Source organism: Rhinolophus sinicus, linkage group LG03 (genome assembly GCF_036562045.2).
Source record: "Rhinolophus sinicus isolate RSC01 linkage group LG03, ASM3656204v1, whole genome shotgun sequence".
Taxonomy (NCBI): Eukaryota; Metazoa; Chordata; class Mammalia; order Chiroptera; family Rhinolophidae; genus Rhinolophus; species Rhinolophus sinicus.
This window is the reverse complement of record NC_133753.1, coordinates 109,096,689-109,116,448: the sequence shown is the minus strand read 5'-3', so window position 1 is coordinate 109,116,448 and position 19,760 is coordinate 109,096,689. Positions and strand designations below refer to the sequence as shown.

The 19,760-nt window shown below is 40.0% G+C and overlaps 1 protein-coding gene across 6 annotated transcripts in view; it reads right to left on the bottom strand.

The window, feature by feature from the left end:
* Positions 1–19,760, bottom strand: part of PSPH (phosphoserine phosphatase) — an 85,642-nt gene that overhangs the window by 12,581 nt on the left and 53,301 nt on the right. The window contains exon 1 of one of the 6 annotated variants that reach the window (XM_074328499.1): positions 2,283–2,301. The exons of the other annotated variants lie outside the window; for them this stretch is intronic. The gene's annotated coding sequence lies outside the window, so the exon portion shown is untranslated. Of the gene's footprint in view, positions 1–2,282; positions 2,302–19,760 lie in introns of those variants that run through there. 6 annotated transcript variants of the gene reach the window in all.

The window sequence follows — 19,760 nt, the reverse complement described above, 5'->3', positions numbered from 1 at the left end:
CTTTAGACTGCAACAACTATATAGAATCAGAATCATATATTCTGAAGTTGGAAGAAACCTCAAAGCCATCAGCTGGGTCTGGTCCCATGCCTTTCTGCAGGAACAATATTAATGTGTCCATTTCACAGATTAACTAATAAAGATATAAGGAAGTTAAATGCTTTACCCAAAGTCACACAGCTCCTAAGCGATGGCTAAAGAACTAAAATTTGCCTCTCAAATACACAGAGATAACATAAAAGAGGTAGATAAATTAATCAGAACTAAATAAGGTTAAACCCTGACAACAACATAATGTGGATCCAAAAAATGTCAAAGATTTTCATCAAGAATTCAGACCAAAGTTCTGCTAGCTAGACAACACAATGGATGATGAGTCACTAACAGTAAAAAAAGAAAGTCTGCACATTCTGAGACAAGTTAGTTAGCATGTTATTAGGTAGACAGGGAGGTCCCTAGTGAAATAAGCAAAAGGCTGCCATATCCTGAAACTCCAGGTTCTGGAATGTCTCCTTCACTCCAGGACAAAGATATGAGAATGCGCCTTGAGGTTAATAAGTTATCTCATAAATCTCTCTTGGCCACAAAGGAGCAGATCTGATAGATAGGGATGGGTTGTTAATCCCTTTAGGGTGGGCAAACAGGACAAACCTGATAGATGAATTCCATTAGAAGGCGCCAACCCCCTTCTCCAAGCAGACAGGAGAAGGTATAAAAGTAAGAACTTTTGCCTCAGTCATTGGGCAACCCGGTCGGGGCCCCCTCTCGTTCTGAGAGCTGTGACTCTTTACTCTTTACTTTTAATAAACTATCCTCTTTTACAACTCTTCGCCTCTCCTTGGTCTGTGCTTCCATTCTTCGGTTTCACGAGACACAATCCTGACACTAAGAAAATATTCTACATCAATTCTTTGGGAAACAAGCAAACAGGTTTCATAAACTGTCAGACTCCCACCAAGCAAGGAACTCCAAGGAGCTCCATACCCCACACCCTCTATGGCTCATAAATTGTCCACTTGGCTCTGGTCTGCTTAGAATGCAGAGCGAACCCGGCCTCTGCTTTCTTTCCCACTTCCCAACCTGCACTGAAAAATGCTCAGCCTCCTTGTTTAGATATGGCAGCTCCAAGGCCCAGTACTGCCACTAGACACCTGCCTTCTGCAGCTCAGAACAGGACCCCAGCCCGCCTAGCAATGTTGGAAAAGCAGAGCGCCAAATGATAAAGAAGCCACCATTGACAACTCCTTCTCCAAAAACAAGTTTTCTTTCAGGGCCAGCCTGAGAAAGTCTGACACTGGAGAAGAAGAAAAAAACTTCCTCAGCCAAACAAACTTTCTCCCAACTTCTCTATCCATGAGGTTTACAAGCGGCATCTCAGATCACTTTCACTGACTTCCCCTTTTGTTAGGATTGATCTTTTGCCTTCACCTGTGTAAGAATAAATACAAGCTGGTACAGAAATTGTGGCGGTCAAGCACAGCTGAGAGAACAAGGCTTACTAGACGTAGATGGACATCACCTTAGCAGATTTGGTAGTGGTGAGACAGGTTAGCTAGCATGTTGTTAGGTAAACAGGGAAGTCCCTGGTAGAATAAACACAGGCAGCCATATCTTGGAACTCCAGCTTCTGAAATGACTCATTGGCTCCACGGCAAAAATGTAATTGCACTCTAGGGGTAAATGGGTTCTTTTGTAAATCCCTGAAGGCTGGGAAACAGAGCAAATCTGATAGACAAAATCCATTAGAAGGTGCCAACTCCCTTGCCCAAGCATGCAAGAGAAAGTATAAAAGAGCCTTTTGCCTTAGCCAGTGGGCATCCCAGTTTCGGGTACCCCCTCTCGTAAGAGAGCTGTACTTTCGCTTTAATAAAAATCTTTACTCCTCTACCTCTCCTTCCGAGTTCACATTCTCATTCTTTGGGTACATGAGACCACAATCTCTGGGCACCAGACACCAGAATCCTGTAATAGTAGTGGCGAGTCTGTTTCAGACCCTCTAGGCAGTTGAAACAATGTACAATGGAGTCTGAGAAGCTTCTAGATCTGAGAGTGAAAACTACTGTCTGTAACTAGGACTAAGGTTCATGGGCAATGCACTTATAGTACATTTTGTGACAAAAAAGAACAGCTATTAGCTATTCTTTGAAGAACCTGAGATTTTACGCATACTGCATAGGTTACATCAGACAATTTTTTAAATTTAAGTGAGGAGTAAATGGCTAACTTATAGACAAACATATAACAATAACGACAACAACAAAAGACAAATAAATCTAACTAACGTTTCTCTAGTGCTGGATTCCTAGGAGACACTCTTCTCTTGCTGCTTCTTTCCTCAATAAAAATGAAACATCAAGTTCTGACTACAAAATTTTGTAAGAGAAATCATGTGAGTTCTGCAAGAGCAAGAAGAGCCTAGACATAAAGTACAAGGAAATGAACATCAAGCTCCAGACACAGGAGAAGAAAGAGGAAGATGGTCTGGCTTCACTCTCCCTCTTACTAGGACTGGAACAAAGAAGGGTCAGATGCAGTGTTTCCTAAGACTGTTTCTTTTAGGACACACTTAACTTCTGCCTCCTTCAAGCATTTCAGAGGAGTTAAACACATTATTTTCTGTGGCTTTGACTCTGCAAAAGCTTCAGGTCTGACTAGAAATCACCTACACCTGATTAACAGGGCACAAGAAGAGGAAAAGGGAAAAAGGATCTACCAGGAGAACAAAATGCAAATATGGAGAAGCAGACATAGGTACATTACAGACTCTACAAAACAGCCCCTGCTGTCTTCAAAATGGGGAGATAAAGGTGACAGCATTCTAAGATCTGAGAAGAGTACTGCTGCCTAATAACAAGGGAACAAAGCCAACAACTTTGAATTACAGTCCTCAATTAAAACTGATAAAGATGCAAGATCTATGACGAAAAACAAAAGATAAAAGGAAATAGTTAAGGAGGATCTAAGATGGCAGAATAGATCAACGCTGTGATGCCTCCTTCAGTGACCACATTACAATTAGAACTATATTATAGGACAGTCAACCTGGGGAACCACCTGAAGTCTAGCTAAACAGAAGTTTTATAACTAAGTATATAACGAAGAAGCCACATCAAGACTGGCAAAAAGAGAAAGAAAGAATTAAGAACACAAGGCAAGAAAAAGCCAAGGCAAGGTTGAAATGAGGGGAGCCAGAATGGAAATAAATAATTCACAAGGTTCAAATACAGTACTTACAGAACTCAGAAAGGGTTCAGTGTACCCTTCCTCTCACCCGAGTCACATTGGATAATAGTCCTGTGAAGAAGGACGAGTACAAGGTACTCGTCCCGGGTCTAGTATTACTGTACTACTGTACCCGGGGCTAGTATTACTCTTCCCATTCTGCTGAGCGTAACTGGCTTCTGCAAGTGTTCTGAATCCCACCTCCCTGTAGGCCAGGGAAAGCTGAAGCCAACAGAGCCTCCCCACACGCTGCGATCCCAAGAAAGGACCTACTGCCTGGATTAGTAGGACAGCAAAAGTAATACTTCCAATTTGCTTCTTTACTATAGTTTACTCCTTCTCTTTTGATACCATTTACAAATTTTTTCATTATAAAGGCCTGCCCTGTTTCTCTTCTAATTTGGAATTCATACATTGCTACTTGACTTTTTTTTTAATTGGACATGTATTAAATTATTTGAAAATTTAAGAAGTCTCTTCTATTTTGTTTCATGAATATGAAAATAGCAGGACTATGACCATTATTATATTGAAATCCTACCTACTAGTTATAATAGAGAAATCTTATAATTCATATTCTTCCCTGACCTACAGTCTAATGCCAAAAATTAACTCAAAACGAATCCAGACCTAAACATAAAAGCAATGCTATAAAACATCTAAAACATAGGAGAAAAATTTCACGAATGTGGTAGGCAGCCTCTAAAATGGCCCCCAGTGAACTCACTTCCTGATGTTCTAAACCCTTCTGTGAACCCCTGTCCTTGATTATGAGCCAGATTCAGTGACTCTCTTCCAGTGAATAGAATGAGGCAGAGGGGAAAGGATATCACTTGTAAGATTAGACTGTGACACAAATAAGTGCATGTATAACTGTGATATCTGGATAAGCACTATGGATTGTGCCAGGGTCAGTTCCTTTGGGACATGGGGGAAGAAGGAGTGCATGAGACTTCCCTGTATATTTCTTTGCAAACTCCTGTGAATCCAGAATTATTTCAAATTATTTCTTAATAAAAATGGTTTGTTTATTTGTTTGTTTTTGAGATTAACTTTGAATTTATTTCAAAAACAAAGCAAAAGAATGTGGCTTCCATCTTGCCCCCATGGCCACTTTGCTCTAAGGGACGGCAGATGCCATGTTGGTCGCTGCCCTATGGAGAGGCACATGTGGCAGAACTGAGGGGGCCTCCAAGAACCCTCAAGGAATTGAATCCTACCAAAGACCATGTAAGTGGACTAGGAAGCAGATCCTGCCCCAATAAAGCTTTTAAATAAGTTGACTTTGACCAACTACAACCTCTTAAGAGACCCTAAGCCAGAACCACCCAGCTAAGCTGCTCTCAGATGTTACACCCACAGAAACTGTGAGAAAATAAATGTCTGTTGTTTTAAGTTGCTGAGTTTTGGGGTAATTTGTTATACAACAATAGATAGACTCTGGTTAAGGTGGCAGAGAAGATAAACGCTGTGCTTGCCTCCTCTCACGACCACATCAAAATTGCAACTAAATTACAGAACAACCATCACAGAGAACCACCTGAAGACCAGCTGAACAGAAGTCCCACAACTAAGGATATAAAGCAGCAGCCACAGTAAGACTGGGAAAGAGGTAGGTAGCGACACGAAATACGATCGTGGTTAAGAATCAGGAGGGAGACGCAGAACAGCGAAGAGACTCACGCAGGGATTACTTGCAGGTGGGGAAAAATTTGGGCGAGCAGGGGAAGAAGGAAGGGAGCGGAGCAGAGACACGCCGCACCTGCGGCGGCAGTGGGGACGTGGGTTGGAATCGCGGTCCACACCTGTGGCTGTAGAAATTCGGCCCCCACCCTTGGGTTGTGGAAATCTGCTCCGCACCTGTGCCTGTGAAAATCCAGCCCACACCCACGGCTACAGAAACGCAGGATATCCCAGGACGGAGGAGAGCGCGGAAGCCAGGAGGTGGGCGCTTTGCCCTGCGTCCCGCGGCGGACCTCTCCCGCCGCAGGGGCAGCATATCCATCATTTGAGGCAATAACATCAGCTGATAACCCCAATTAAGCCTTAGGCCGGACAAAGGACACAAACTCCATACCTGGGCCCCTCCCCCCGCTCTTCCGACCCTACCCCCGCCTTTCTAGAGACTTGATCTAGCCCCTGCACTAAGGAGCAGTGGCAGATTACAGAGGAGCCTTGGTGCCCGGGCTCCGGGAAGACGGGCGGGTGGCTCTGGCCCAGGGAGGAGGCTAGGAGCTGGGCTGGGAGAGGGGGGAATCTTCCGTCCCCAGCCACCACCTTTTCTGGCCTGCGGGAAGAGTGTAAGACAGCGGGGCTGGGAAAGAGAAGACCCCTCCTTCCATCCCCAGCCTAGGGCGGGGCAACCACATCCCCAGCTGCAAAGACGCGGGGGTTCCCAGGACAAAAGAGAGAACGCAAAAGCCAGGTGGCGGACTCTTTACTCTGCGTCCCACAACAGACCTCTCCCCCCGCGGAGGCAGCATATCTAGCATTTGAGGCAATTAACGTCAGCTGATACCCCCAGTTGGGCCTTAGTCCGGACAAAGGACATAAACTCCATACCTGGGCCCCTCCCCCCCGCTCTTCCAGTCCTACCCCGACCCTTCCAGAGACTTGAACTGGCTCCTGATCTGAAGAGCAGTGTCAGATTACAGAGGAGCCTTGGTGTTTGGGCTCTAGGAAGACTGGTGGGTGGCTCGGGCCCAGGGAAGAGGCTGAGAAGAGTGTGGTTTGCGCTGGCCTAGGAGACGGGAGACTCCTCCATCCACAGCCACCACCGTTTCTGGCCTGCAGGTGGGGTGTGACACAGCTGGGCTGGGAAAGAGAAGACCCCTCTTTCCATCCCCAGCCCCCACCCTTTCTGGCCTGCCTAGGACAGGGCAATTACATCGGTGGAGGCACTCCCAGGGATCAGCAGTAAGTGGCAGACGCAGCTCTCAGCTTTCAGCAGCTGAGGAATCTCCCGCCCGCCACACACACACACACACACACACACACAGGGAAGAGGTGCCCTAAGACTCAGGAGAACTGGACACAGGGCTGGTGGTGCTACTCTCAGTGTGCATATGTGCAGGCAAGGGCAGAAACTGCACTGGCTTTGTAAAAACTACTGTCCAGACCCCTCAGCCCCACGCATCTAAAGCTGCAGCCCCAACGTTTTTGGGCACCAGGTGACCGGCTCTACCTGCACAATACGCAGGGGACTCTGTGCTATAGCAGAGAACAACCTGGAGATTACTTGGTGGGCTTAAGCCACAACTGGCGCTGTTTTTTGTTCTGTTTTGATCTGTCTTTATATCTTTGAAATCCTTGCCTGTGTCGAGTGGGGGTTGTCAATTGTTTTTTACATGTGAATGTATTTGATTTTTCCTTGTTGTTGTTGTTGTGCTTGGTGATTTGCTTTGTTCTGTAATTGCCCTACCAGTGCCCAGTTTAAGAGGCACAAGATTCAACATACCCAGTGGCAAACTCCAGACCAAGCCAGAGTACTACCGGGTTTGACCTACAAGTGACACACCCAGGGGGGATTCTTTACAGGCACATAGAGGCCAAACCACATCTAAGCGGTCAACCCTCACGCAGCAGAACACCCTGCGTGGGCAGAGCCAAGTCTCACAACTAGTCAGCCTACGAGTTAACCCCACCTATACACAAGCGTAAAGCAATTAAGGATCTTCTTTAACAGGACAATATACACAACACAAGAGTCACTTTTGGAGCACACGCAGGGGAGAAGAACGAAGTAGTGCAAGTGAAATATAAAGGACATTTATTACATACTAATCCAGCAAGAACGAAGAACTCCAGGGCATCTACCTAATACATCGAAGCAAACACAGAGAGTCAGCCAGAATGAGGAAACAAAGAAACATATCCCAAATAAAAGAACAGAAGAAACCTCCAGAAATGGAACTAAATGAAGCAGAGGAAACCAAACTATCAGAGACAGAGTTCAGAATACTGATGATAAGAATGTTTACGGAGCTTAGAGAGGACATCAAGAAGGATGTAGAAATCATAACGAACAACCAGTTAGAACTAAAGAACACAGTTACCAAAATAAAGAACTCACTTGAAGGAATTAACAGCAGGTTAGATGAAGCAGAGGATCGAATCAGCGACTTAGAAGACAAGTTAGCAGAGATCACCCAAACAGAACAACAGAAAGAAAAAAGAATAAAAAACAATGAAGATGGTTTAAGAGACCTCTGGGATAACATCAAGCGCAACAACATGCGCATCATAGGAATACCAGAAGGTGAAGAGAAGAAACAAGGGATTGAGAACATATTTGAAGTAATAATGTCTGAAAATTTCCCTAACCTGATGAAGGAAACCAACATACAAGCCCAGGAAGTGCAGAGAGTTCCAACCAGGATAAACCCAAACAGGTCCACTCCAAGACACATTATAGTTAAAATGGCAAAGATTAAAGACAAAGAGAGAATCCTAAAAGCAGCAAGAGAAAGACAGAGGGTTACATACAAGGGAACTCCCATGAGACTATCAAATGACTTTTCTGCAGAAACATTGAAGGCCAGGAGGGAGTGGCAGGAGATACTCAAAGTGATGGAAAACAAAGGCCTACAACCTAGGTTGCTTTATCCAGCAAGGCTATCATTTAAAATTGACGGAGAGATAAATAGCTTCCCAGAAAAGAATAAGCTAAAGGAATTCATTACCACCAGGCGAGCATTGCAAGAAATACTAAAAGGACTTTTGTAAATAGAAGAAAGATGAAAACAATCTAACCACAAATTTAAAAATGGCAATAACTATGTACTTATCAATAATCACTTTAAATGTAAATGGTTTAAATGCTCCAATCAAGAGACATAGGGTGGCTGAGTGGATAAGAAAGCAAGACCCTTGTATATGCTGTAAACAAGAGACTCACCTCAGATCAAAAGACACACACAGGCTGAAAGTGAAGGGTTGGAGTAAGATATTCCATGCAAATGGAAATGAGAAAAAAGATGGAGTTGCAATACTTATCTCTGACAAAATAGACTTTAAAATGAAGAAAATATTAAAAGACAAAGATGGGCACTATATAATAATAAAGGGATCAATTCGACAAGAGGACATAACCCTAGTAAACATCTATGCACCCAACATAGGAGCAACTAAATATATAAAACAGATATTGACTGACATAAAGACAGAGATCAACAGTAACACTATCATAGTAGGGGACTTCAACACACCTCTGACAACAAGGGACAGGTCTTCCAGACAGAAAATCAATACAGAAACAACCACCTTAAATGACACATTGGACCACTTGGATTTAATCGATATTTTCAGAGCATTCCACCCCAATGCTGCAGAATGCACGTTCTTCTCAAGCGCACATGGAACATTCTCCAAGATAGACCATATGTTAGGCCACAAAGCAAGTCTGGATAAATTTAAGAAAATTGAAATCATACCAATTGTCTTCTCTGACCACAGTGCTATGAATTTAGAAATGAACTACAGGACAAAAACTGGAAGACACACAAATTCATGGAGGCTGAATAATATGTTACTAAATAATGAATGGGTCAAGCAGGAGATCAAGGAAGAAATCAAAAGATATCTCGAGACAAACAAAAATGAAAATACGACGACCCAAAATCTATGGGATACCGCGAAAGCAGTCCTAAGAGGGAAGTTCTTAGCACTGCAGGCCTACCTAAAGAAACAAGAAACATCACTAATCAACAGTTTATCTTCACACTTAAGGGATCTGGAAAAAGAACGACAAAATAAGCCCAAAGGGAGTACAAGGAAGGAGATAATAAAGATCAGAGCGGAAATAAATGAAATAGAAACCAGAAAAACAATACAAAAGATCAATGAATCCAAGAGTTGGTTCTTAGAGAAGATAAACAAAATTGACAAACCTTTAGCCAGACTCATTAAAAAAAAAGAGAGAGAGGACCCAAATTAATAAAATCAGTAATGAAAGAGGAGAAGTGACAACAGACACCTCAGAAATACAAAAAAATGTAAGAAATTATTATGAGCAACTGTATGCCAACAAATTTGACAACCTGGAAGAAATGGACAATTTTCTAGATGCATACAACCTTCCAAGGCTAACTCAAGAAGAGACAGAAAACCTGAATAGACTGATTACCACCAAGGAAATTGAATCAGTAATCAACAATCTCCCAACAAACAAAAGCCCTGGACCAGATGGCTTTACAGGTGAATTTTACAGAACGTTCAAAAAGAATTGTCACCTATTCTCCTCAAACTCTTCCAAAAATCCAGAGGAGGAAGACTCCCAAACACTTTTTTACAAAGCCACTATCACCCTGATCCCAAAATCAGACAAAGACACCACAAAAAAGAAAACTACAGGCCGATATCGCTAATGAACATAGATGCAAAAATCTCAAACAAAATACTAGCAACAGAATTCAGCAATACATTAAAAAAGATCATACACCATGATCAAGTGGGATTCATCCCTGGTATGCAAGTGTGGTTCAACATCCAAATCAATTAATGTGATACACCACATTAACAAAATGAAAAAAAAAAATCATATGATCATATCAATTGGCAGAAAAAGCATTTGATAAAATTCAGCAGCCATTCATGATAAAAACTTAAGAAAGTGGGAATAGAGGGGATCATATCTCAACATAATAAAGGCCATATATGATACCCCCACAGCTAACATCATACTCAATGGGGAAAAGCTAAAACCATTCCCTTAAAATCAGGAACAAGGCAAGGTTGCCCACTTTCTCCACTTCTATTCAACATAGTGCTGGAAGTTCTAGCCACAGCAATCAGACAAGAAAAGAAATAAAAGGCATCCAAATCGGTAAGGAGGGAGTAAAAAAAAATTATATTATATGATGATGATACTATATTTAGAGAACCCTAAAGACTCCACACCAAAACTATTAGAGCTGATAGAGATATTTAGTAAAGTAGCAGGATACAAAAATAAATTTATATTTCAGTTTGCATTTGTATATACCAATAATAAAACATCAGAAGGAGAAATTAAAAAAAAAATCCATTTCATTTTGCTCCAAAGACTATAAAAATAAATGGAATAAAATAAACCAAAGAGAAGAAAGAAAAGTACTCAGAAAAATAAAAGACACACTGAAAAAGAAAAAAAAGAAAGACAAATAGATGGAAACACATACCATGTTCATGGATAGGAAAGGAATATATAGTTAAAAAAAAAATACTGCCTAAGGCAATATATATATACAACAACAATCCTATATCTACCAACGACATTTTTCACAGAAATAGAACATATAATCCTAAAATTTATATGGGATAACAAAAGACCCCGGATATCCTCAACAATCTTGAGAAATAAGAACAAAGTGGGAGGTATAACAATACCTGACTTCAAATTATACTACAAGGCTACAGTAATCAAAACAGCATGGTACTGGCATAAAAACAGACCCATAGATCAATGGAACAGAATAGAGAGTCCAGAAATAAATCCATGCCTATATGGCCATTTAATCTATGACAATGGAAGCAAGAATGTACGGTGGGGTAAAGACAGTCTATTCAATAAATGGTGCTGGGAAACTTGGACAGACACATGCAAAAAGATGAAGCTGGATCACCTCCTTACACCACATACAAAAATAAATTCAAAATGGCTTAAAGATTTAAATGTAAGATCTGAAACCATAAAATTCCTAGAAGAAAATATAGGAAGAAACTTCACAGACATTACCCGGAGTAAGATTTTTACTGATATATCCCCTCGCGCGAGGGAAGTAAGAGAAAAAATAAACATGTGGGATTACATCAAACTAAAAAGCTTTTTCACAGCAAAGAAAACCATCAATAAAACAAAAAGGGATCCTACTGAATGGGAAAAGATATTTACCAATGATATATCTGATAAGGGATTAATATCACAAATTTATAAAAAAACTCACTCAACTCCAAAAAAACAAACAACCCAATTAAAAAATGGGCAGAGGACATGAAGAGACATTTTTCTAAAAAGGACATACAGATGGCAAACAGACATATGAAGAAATGTTCAACCTCACTAACCATCAGAGAAATGCAAATAAAAACCACAATGAGATACCACCTCACCCCAGTCAAGATGGCTATCATCAATAAATCAACAAACAACAAGTGCTGGTGTGGATGTGGAGAAAAGGGAACGCTGGTGCACTGTTGGTGGGAATGCAGATTGGTGCAGCCACTATGGAAAACAGTTTGGAGGTATCTCAAAAATCTGAAAATGGAACTACCTTATGATCCAGCAATCCCACTCCTAGGTATCTATCCGGAAAAATACAAAACTCCAATTCAAAAATCTTTATGCACTCCTATGTTTATTGCAGCACTATACACAATAGCCAAGACCTGGAAACAACCGAAATGCCCATAGGTAGATGACTGGATTAAGAAACTGTGGTACATTTATACAATGGAGTATTACGCAACCATAAAGAAAAAAGAAATCTTACCATTTGCAACAACATGGATGGACCTAGAGAACATTATGTTAAGTGAAATAAGTCAGACAGAGAAAGACAAATACCATATGATCTCACTTATATGCGGAATCTAAAGAAAAGAATAAGTGAATGAACTAATCAGAGACAGTTTTGGAAACATGGAGGAAAAACTGAGGGTTGCTAGAGGGGCGCGGGGGTGGGGTAAGGGGAAGGTGAGAGTTTTGAAAAATAGTCGGTAACCATAAGATGGTCATGGGCGTTTGAAAATTAATTTGGGGAACGTACAGAGGGATAGTGGATGGGGGGAGGGGGGTTCACACAGTGTGAGGGATATAAATGATAAACGTCTAAGTTTTGCTTTGTCTTGTGCACCTGAAACTAATAAAAAAAAAAAAAGAATCAGGAGGGATATCTCAGCTACAGAGGTCCCCCGTGAAGAGGAAGGGGTCCCAGCCCCACACAGGTCTCTCTAGCCCAGGACTCTCTAGCCCAGGGTTCCAGTGCCAAGGAATAAAAGTTACCATACCATTGGCTGTGAAACCCAGCAGGAATTGCAGCTGAGTGAAATGGAGGGCTGCTAGAAACCTAGGTACTGACAGTCTTAAAGGGACCACACACAACTCACTCACAAACTCACTCTCTGGGCTCCAACACTGGGGCAGCAGCTTGAATATCGCCAAGGACATACAAGGAGGAACAGAATTGACTAACTTCAGGGTGAGGAATGGAGGGTCAGGGCAGCTCTCTCAGGAGACAGAAGTGCTGGCAGATGCCATTGTTCCATATTGAGCCCTTCCCTAAGCCAGCTGGCAGGCATAGGTGGGCACCAAACTGGAGCTCTCCATTAACTTGGATAGCACTGTTCGCCCCACCCTGGTGATTTTATGAGATTCCGCCCAACCGAATTTGCACACCCAAATCGAACCTCTTCAGCAGCGTTTCCACACAGGTGGCATTCCTTTCCTCATGCCATGGATCTTCCTAAACTCTCTCAAAGTTCTACAAACCACAAACAAACAGCACCTGGGTTCAGGATGCCCTGTACGTCCCTTGCTAAGTGGCCCCAACCCCGGCATTACTGAAAGCCACCTCAGTTCACAGCCTAGCCTCTCCAAGTTGCCACCAAGCCCAGCACAGGCAGCAACCAACTTCATATCACTTTGTAACTCCTACCAAGTGTCCCCGGGCCAAGCACAGGCAGTGGCTGACCTGGGCCTGCACCAAAGTCCCTCACAAGGGATCCCAAAATCAACAAATGTAGTGATCAGCTTTGGACCACACCAGAGCACCACCCAACCAGCTGCACAAACAGCACACCTGAAGGGTGGACGTGGCTGGAACCAGAGCCCTGCTAAAGCGAACTCCACTCTGTGGGGTCAGCCCCTGCACAACAGCTCGTCCACTGTAGTCACTGCCATTCCTTACAACCAGTCAGCCTGAGGGTCAATCCCACCCACTGACATGCCGACAGCAATCAAGGCTCAATGACAAAAGGAGGGTACACACAACCCACTAGAGCACCCAGATCAGGTAACCAAGAACTGCACCGCTGGGCCCCACAGGACACCTACTACGTAAGGCCACCCTGCCAAGACCAGTAGACATAGCAAATATATCTAATACATAGAAATAAACACAGGGAGTCAGCCAAAAAGAGGAAACAAAGAAACATCCCTAATGAAAGAACAAGACAAAACTCCAGAAAAAAAACTAAACAAAGTGGAGGCAAGCAGTCTACCAGATGCAAATTCAAAACACTGGTTATAGATATTCAATAATCTTAGAGGAAGAATAGATGAACTCAGTGAGAACTTCAACAAAGAGCTAGGAAACATAAAAATGATATACAAAACATTAAAAAGACCCAATAAGAAGTGAAAATACGATAACTGAATGAAGAATATGTTAGAGGGAATCAACAGTAGATTAGATGAAACAGAGGATGGAATCAGCTATCTGGAGTAAAAGGTAGCAGAAAAAACCCAATTAGAAAAGCAAAAAGAAAAAATAATCCAAATAATGAGAACAGTTCAAGGGGCCTCCTGGACAAATTCAAGCGTATTAACATTTGCATCATGGGGTTCCAGAAGAAGAAAGAAAGCAAGGAATTAAAAACGTATTTGAAGAAATAATGATGGAAAACTTCCCTAACCTGGTGAAGGAAAGAGATATACAAGCCCAGAAAGTGCAGAGAGTCCCAAACAAGATGAACCCAAGAGACCCACACCAAGACACATTATAATTAAAATGCCAAAGGTTAAAGACAAAGAGAGAATCTTAAAGACAGCAAGAGAAAAGTACTTAGTTACCTAAAAGGGAGCTTCCATAAGACTGTCAACTGATTTCTCAACAGAAACTTTGCAGACTAGAAGGGATTGGCACAAAATATTTCAAGTAATGAAAAGCAAGGATTTACAACTAGCAAGGCTATCACTTAGAATCAAAGGAGAAATAGTTTCCCAGACCAGAAAAAAACTTAAAGAATTCACCACCACACAACTAATATTACAAGAAATATTAAAGGGACTTCTTTAATAATAAAATAAAAAATATGAATAAGAAAATATAGGAAAAGAAAAAAATCTTCACTTACAAAGGCAAACAGTAAAATCAGTGCTTCAACCAAATGTAGAGATAGTACAAAGACTAAAAGGCAAAAGTAGGAGGGTCATATGTAATTACAACAATAAATTAAGGGATACACACCAACACACATGCACAAAATAAGTAAAAAATATAATGACAAAAACATAAATGTGGAGGGAGTGAGGAAAAACTAGTGATTTTAGAATGTGTTTAAACTTAAGTGACCATCAATTTGAAATAGACTGCTATAAACATAGCTTGGTATATAGGAAGCATGAAGTAACCACAAACCAAAAATCTAAAACAGATATACAAGAAATAAAAAGAAAGGAATCCAAACACAACACTATAGAAAGTCATCAATATACAAGAGAAAAGAGCAAGAGAATAAGAAAGGAACAGTGAAGAACTACAACAACAACAACAAAAATCAAAAAACTATAAAGTGGTAATAACTACATACCTATCAATAATTATTTTAAATGTCAATGGATTAAATATTCTAGTCAAAAGACACAGGGAGGCTAAATGGATACAAAAACAAGACCTGTACATATGCTGCCAACAAAAAACCCACTTCAGATCGAAAGACACACACAGACTGGAAGTAAAAGGATGGAAAAGATATTTCATATAAATGGAAATGAAAAAAACAGCTGTGGTAGCAATATTCATATAATAAACTTTATTATATGAAAATAAACTTTAAAACAAGGACTATAACAAAAGACAAAGAAGGGCATTTCATAATGATAAAGGGATCAACCCAACAAGAGAATATAAATCTCATAAACATCTATCCACTGATGTAACAGCACCTAAATATATAAAGCAAATACCGACAGACATAAAAGGAGAGATCAACAGTAAACAGTTATAGTAAGGCATTTTAACACCCTATTGACATTAATGGATAGATCATCCAGACAGAGAATCACAAAGCCTTAATTGATACATTTGACCAAATAGACTTAATTTACATTTTTAGGACATTTTATCCAAACACAGCAGAATGTACATTTTTCTCAAAATCACATGGAACATCTTTCAGGATAGACTATATATTAGGTCACAAAACAAGTCTCAATAAATTTAAAAAGACTGAAATCATATCAAGCATTTTCACTGATTACTATGGTATGAAACTGGAAATCAATTACAAGAAGAAAACTGAAAAACACACAAGCACATGGAAACTAAATAACTAAACAATAAATGGATTAATAATGAGATCAAGGAAACAATCAAAAGGTTCCTTGAGACAAAATGAAAACACAGTAACCCAAAACCTATAAGACACAGCCAAAGCATTTCCAGGAGGAAAATTCATAGCAGTACAGGCCTACCTCAAGAAACATGAAAAATCTCAAATACACAACCTAACTCTACATCTAAAGGAACTAGAAAATAAGCAACAAACACAGCCCAAACTGAGTAGAAGGAAGGAAATATAAAGATCAGAGCAGAAATAAATGAAATAGTCTAAAAAACAATAGAAAACATTAATGAAACAAACAGCTGGTTCTTTAACAAGATAAACAAAATTGATACAACTTTATCAAGACTCATCAATAAAAAAGAGAGATGGGCCAAATAAACTCAGAAATGAGAGAAAAGTGATAACCAACACCACAGAAATACAAAGCATTATAAGGAATACTATGAACAATTAAATGTCAACAAATAATACAACCTGGGAAAAAAATGTATAAATTCCTAGAACTATATAATCTTCCAAGGCTGAATCAACAAGAAACAGAAAATCTGAAGAGACCAATAATGATTAATGAAATCAGATCAATTTTCAAAGAACACCCACAAAACAAAATCTCTGGACTAGACGACTTCACAAATGAATTTTACTAAACATTGAAAGAACGAATACCTATTTCTCAAACTATTACAAAAGAATTGAACAGGAGGGAAGGCTCTCAAACTCATTTTACAAGGCTAGCATTACCCTGATAGTAAAACTAAATAAAAATACTACAAAAAAGAGAAAATTATAGGCCAATATCCTTGATGAACACAGATACAAAATTCCTCAACAAAATAATAGTAAACTGAATTCAGGCATATATTTAAAAAAGTCATACACCATGATCAAGTGGGATTTATTCCTGGGATGCAAGTTTGGTTCAGTATCAGCAAATCAATCAACTTGATACACCACATAAACAAAATGAAGGGTAAAAATCATATGGTCATATCAATAGATGCAGAAAAAGCATTTGACAAAATCCACCAACCATTTATGATAAAAGCTCTCAGTAAAGTGGGAATAGAGGAAACATATTACCTCAACATAATAAAGGCAATATGACAAACCCACAGCTAACATCATATTCACCAGTGAAAAGCTTAGTGTTTTCCTATAAGATAAGGAACAAGATAAGGGTGTCCTTTTCACCACTTTTATTCAAAAAACATTTGTTTTTATTTAGTTTTACTATCAGGGTAATATTAGCCTTGTAAAATGAGTTTGAGAGCCTTCCCTCCTGTCCAATTTTTTTTTTGTAATAGTTTGAGAAATAGGTATTAGTACTGGAAGTCCTAGCGACAGCAGTAAAACAAGAGAAATAAATAAAACGTATCCAAATTAGAAAGTAAGAAGAAAAACTGTCATTATTTGCAGATGACATGGTAGTATATGTAGAGAACCCTAAAGATTTCACCAAAAAAAAAAAACCTATTAAAACTGATAAAGGAATTCAGTAAAGTAGCGGGATACAAAATTAATATTCAGAAACCAGTTGCATTTTTATACACCAATAATGAACTATCAGAAAATTAGGGAAACAATCCCATTTATAATTACATCAAAAAAACAAAATAAAATACCTTGGAATAAATTCAACCAAGGAGGTAAAACATTTGTACTCAGAAAATTATAAAAGGTTGAGGACAGACATTGAAAAAGATACAAATAAATAGAAGCATATACTGTACTCCTGGATAGGAAGAATCAACATTTTTAAAATGTCCATACTACCCAAAGCAATCAATAAATTTAATGCAATGCCTAGCAAAATACCAATGGCATTTCAATTAGAATACATAATTCTAAAAGGTATATGGAGCCACAAAAGACACTGAATAGCCACAGCAATCTTGAGAAAGAAGAACAAAGTTGGAAGTATCATGCTACCTGAAATTAAACTATACTATAAGACTACGTAATCAAAAGAGCATGGCATAAAAAGAGATGCATAGACCAATGGTGCAGAATAGAGAGCCTAGAAATAAACCCATGCTCATTTGGTCAATTAATTTATGACAAAGGAGGCAAGAATATACAATAGGGTAAAGACAGTCTCTTTGATAAATGATGTTGGGAAAATTGGACAGGTACATGCTAAAAAATGAAACTGGACCACCTTCTTACACCATATACAAGAATAAATTAAAAATGGACTAAAGACTTAAATATATGACCCAAAACTATAAAACTCCTAGAAGTAAACATAGGCAGTAAACGCTGACATTGCTCTTAGTAACATTTTTCTGATATACTTCCTCACAAGGGAAACAAAAGAAAAAATAAACAAATAAGACTACATCAAACTAAAAAGATTTTGCATGGCAAAGGAAACTATCAACAAAACACAAAGATAACCTACCAATTGGGCAAAGATATTCACCAATGATACATCCGATCAGGGGTTATATCCAAAATTTATAAAGATCTCATACAACTTAACACCAAATTAACAAACAATCCAATTGAAACAAAAAATGGGCAGAGGACATTTCTCCGAAGAGGACATAGAGACCAAAAGACATATGAAGAGATGCTCAATTGTCACTAATCATCAGAGAAATGCAAATTAAAACCATAATGAGGTATCACCTCACACCTGTCAGAATGGCTATCATCAATAAATCAACAAACAACAAATGGTAGCAAGGATGTGGAGAAAAGAGAACCCTCCTTCATTGTTGGTGGGAATGTAAATTGGTACAGCCACTATGGAAAACAGTATAGAGTTTCCTCAAAAAAATTAAAAATAGAACTATCATATGACCCAGCAATTCCACTTCTGGGTATTTATCCAAAAAAAAAATGAAAACACTAATTCTAAAAGATATACGCACCCCCATGTTCACTACAGTATATTTACAATAGCCAAGATATGGAAGCAAGCTAAGAGTCCATCTATACATGAATAGATAAGGAAGATGTACATATATAAAATAAGAATGAAATCTTACCATCTTGCAACTATCTTACCAATTATCCAACATAGGTCGGCCAATTAAGTTCGTGAGCCCATTCTAGAAAAAATGCTATATACCTCATTGCTGAATATCACTATGGTCACCTTCGAAGTACTTCCCTTTGGGAAGTTTTGCACTTCTGCCAGCACCTAGTCCACCCTTCAAAGCAATTTTGGAACTCTTTTTCGGGAATGGCCAGAGCTGTCATCATATTACCCTTGATGTACTGAATGTTATCAAAATGTCTTCCTTTCAATATTTCCTTTATCTTCGGGTAAAGAAAGAAGTCATTGGGAGGCCAAATCAGGTGAGTAGGCAGAGTGTTCCAATACAGTTATTTGTTTACTGGCTAAAAACTCCCTCACAGACAGTGCTGTGTGAGCTGGTGCATTGTCGTGATGCAAGAGCCATGACTTATTGGCGAAAAGTTCAGGTCGTCTAACTTTTTCACACATCCTTTTCAGCACTTCCAAATAGTAAACTTGGTTAACTGTATATCCAGTTGGTACAAATTCATAATGAATAATCCCTCTGATATCAAGAAAGGTTAGCAACATCGTTGCAACAAATTTGCAGTTAATTGTCAGACCCCGTACGTGGACCTATAGGGTATTATGCTAAGTGAAATAACTCAGACAGGGAAAGACAAATACTGTATGATTTCATTTATATGTGGAATCTAAAGAGCAAAATAAACAAACAAAACAGAAACAAATTCATAGATACAGAGAACAAATTGGTCATTGCCAGATGGGAGGGGGCCTGGTAGGATGGGTGAAAAAGGGGAAGGGATTAAGAAGCACAAATTCCAGTTATAAAAACAGTCATGGACTTCCGGAAAAATGGCTGCGTGAGGTGAGCCTCTGTAAAACTCCCCTGGAATTTACAACGAATCAAACAACAAAAACTCCACAAAGGACTCCCTGGACAGCAGACAGGCAAGACGAAGAGGCCCACTACCGACTGAAATCACCTACAGCTGGGAGATTCGCGCGAGTGGAGGGAGGAGGAAAGGGAGAGGTGAGCGGAGACGAGCCGCGCGGGCGCAGGACGCTGACCCAGCTCAGTGCGCCGAGCTCGCCGCTTCACGGAACTACCGCAGCTGTGTGAGATCGGACTGCTAGGGCTCCGCTTGTGGCGCACAGGGCTGAGGGGACAGCATATACCACGGCTGAACCCTACGCTCACGGCAGAGACCTCGGAAAAAAGACTGAGGGAAGAAGGCTGAAAACGGTGGTTTAAGCCCGCACTGCCGAGCAGAGAACGGAGCCTAGG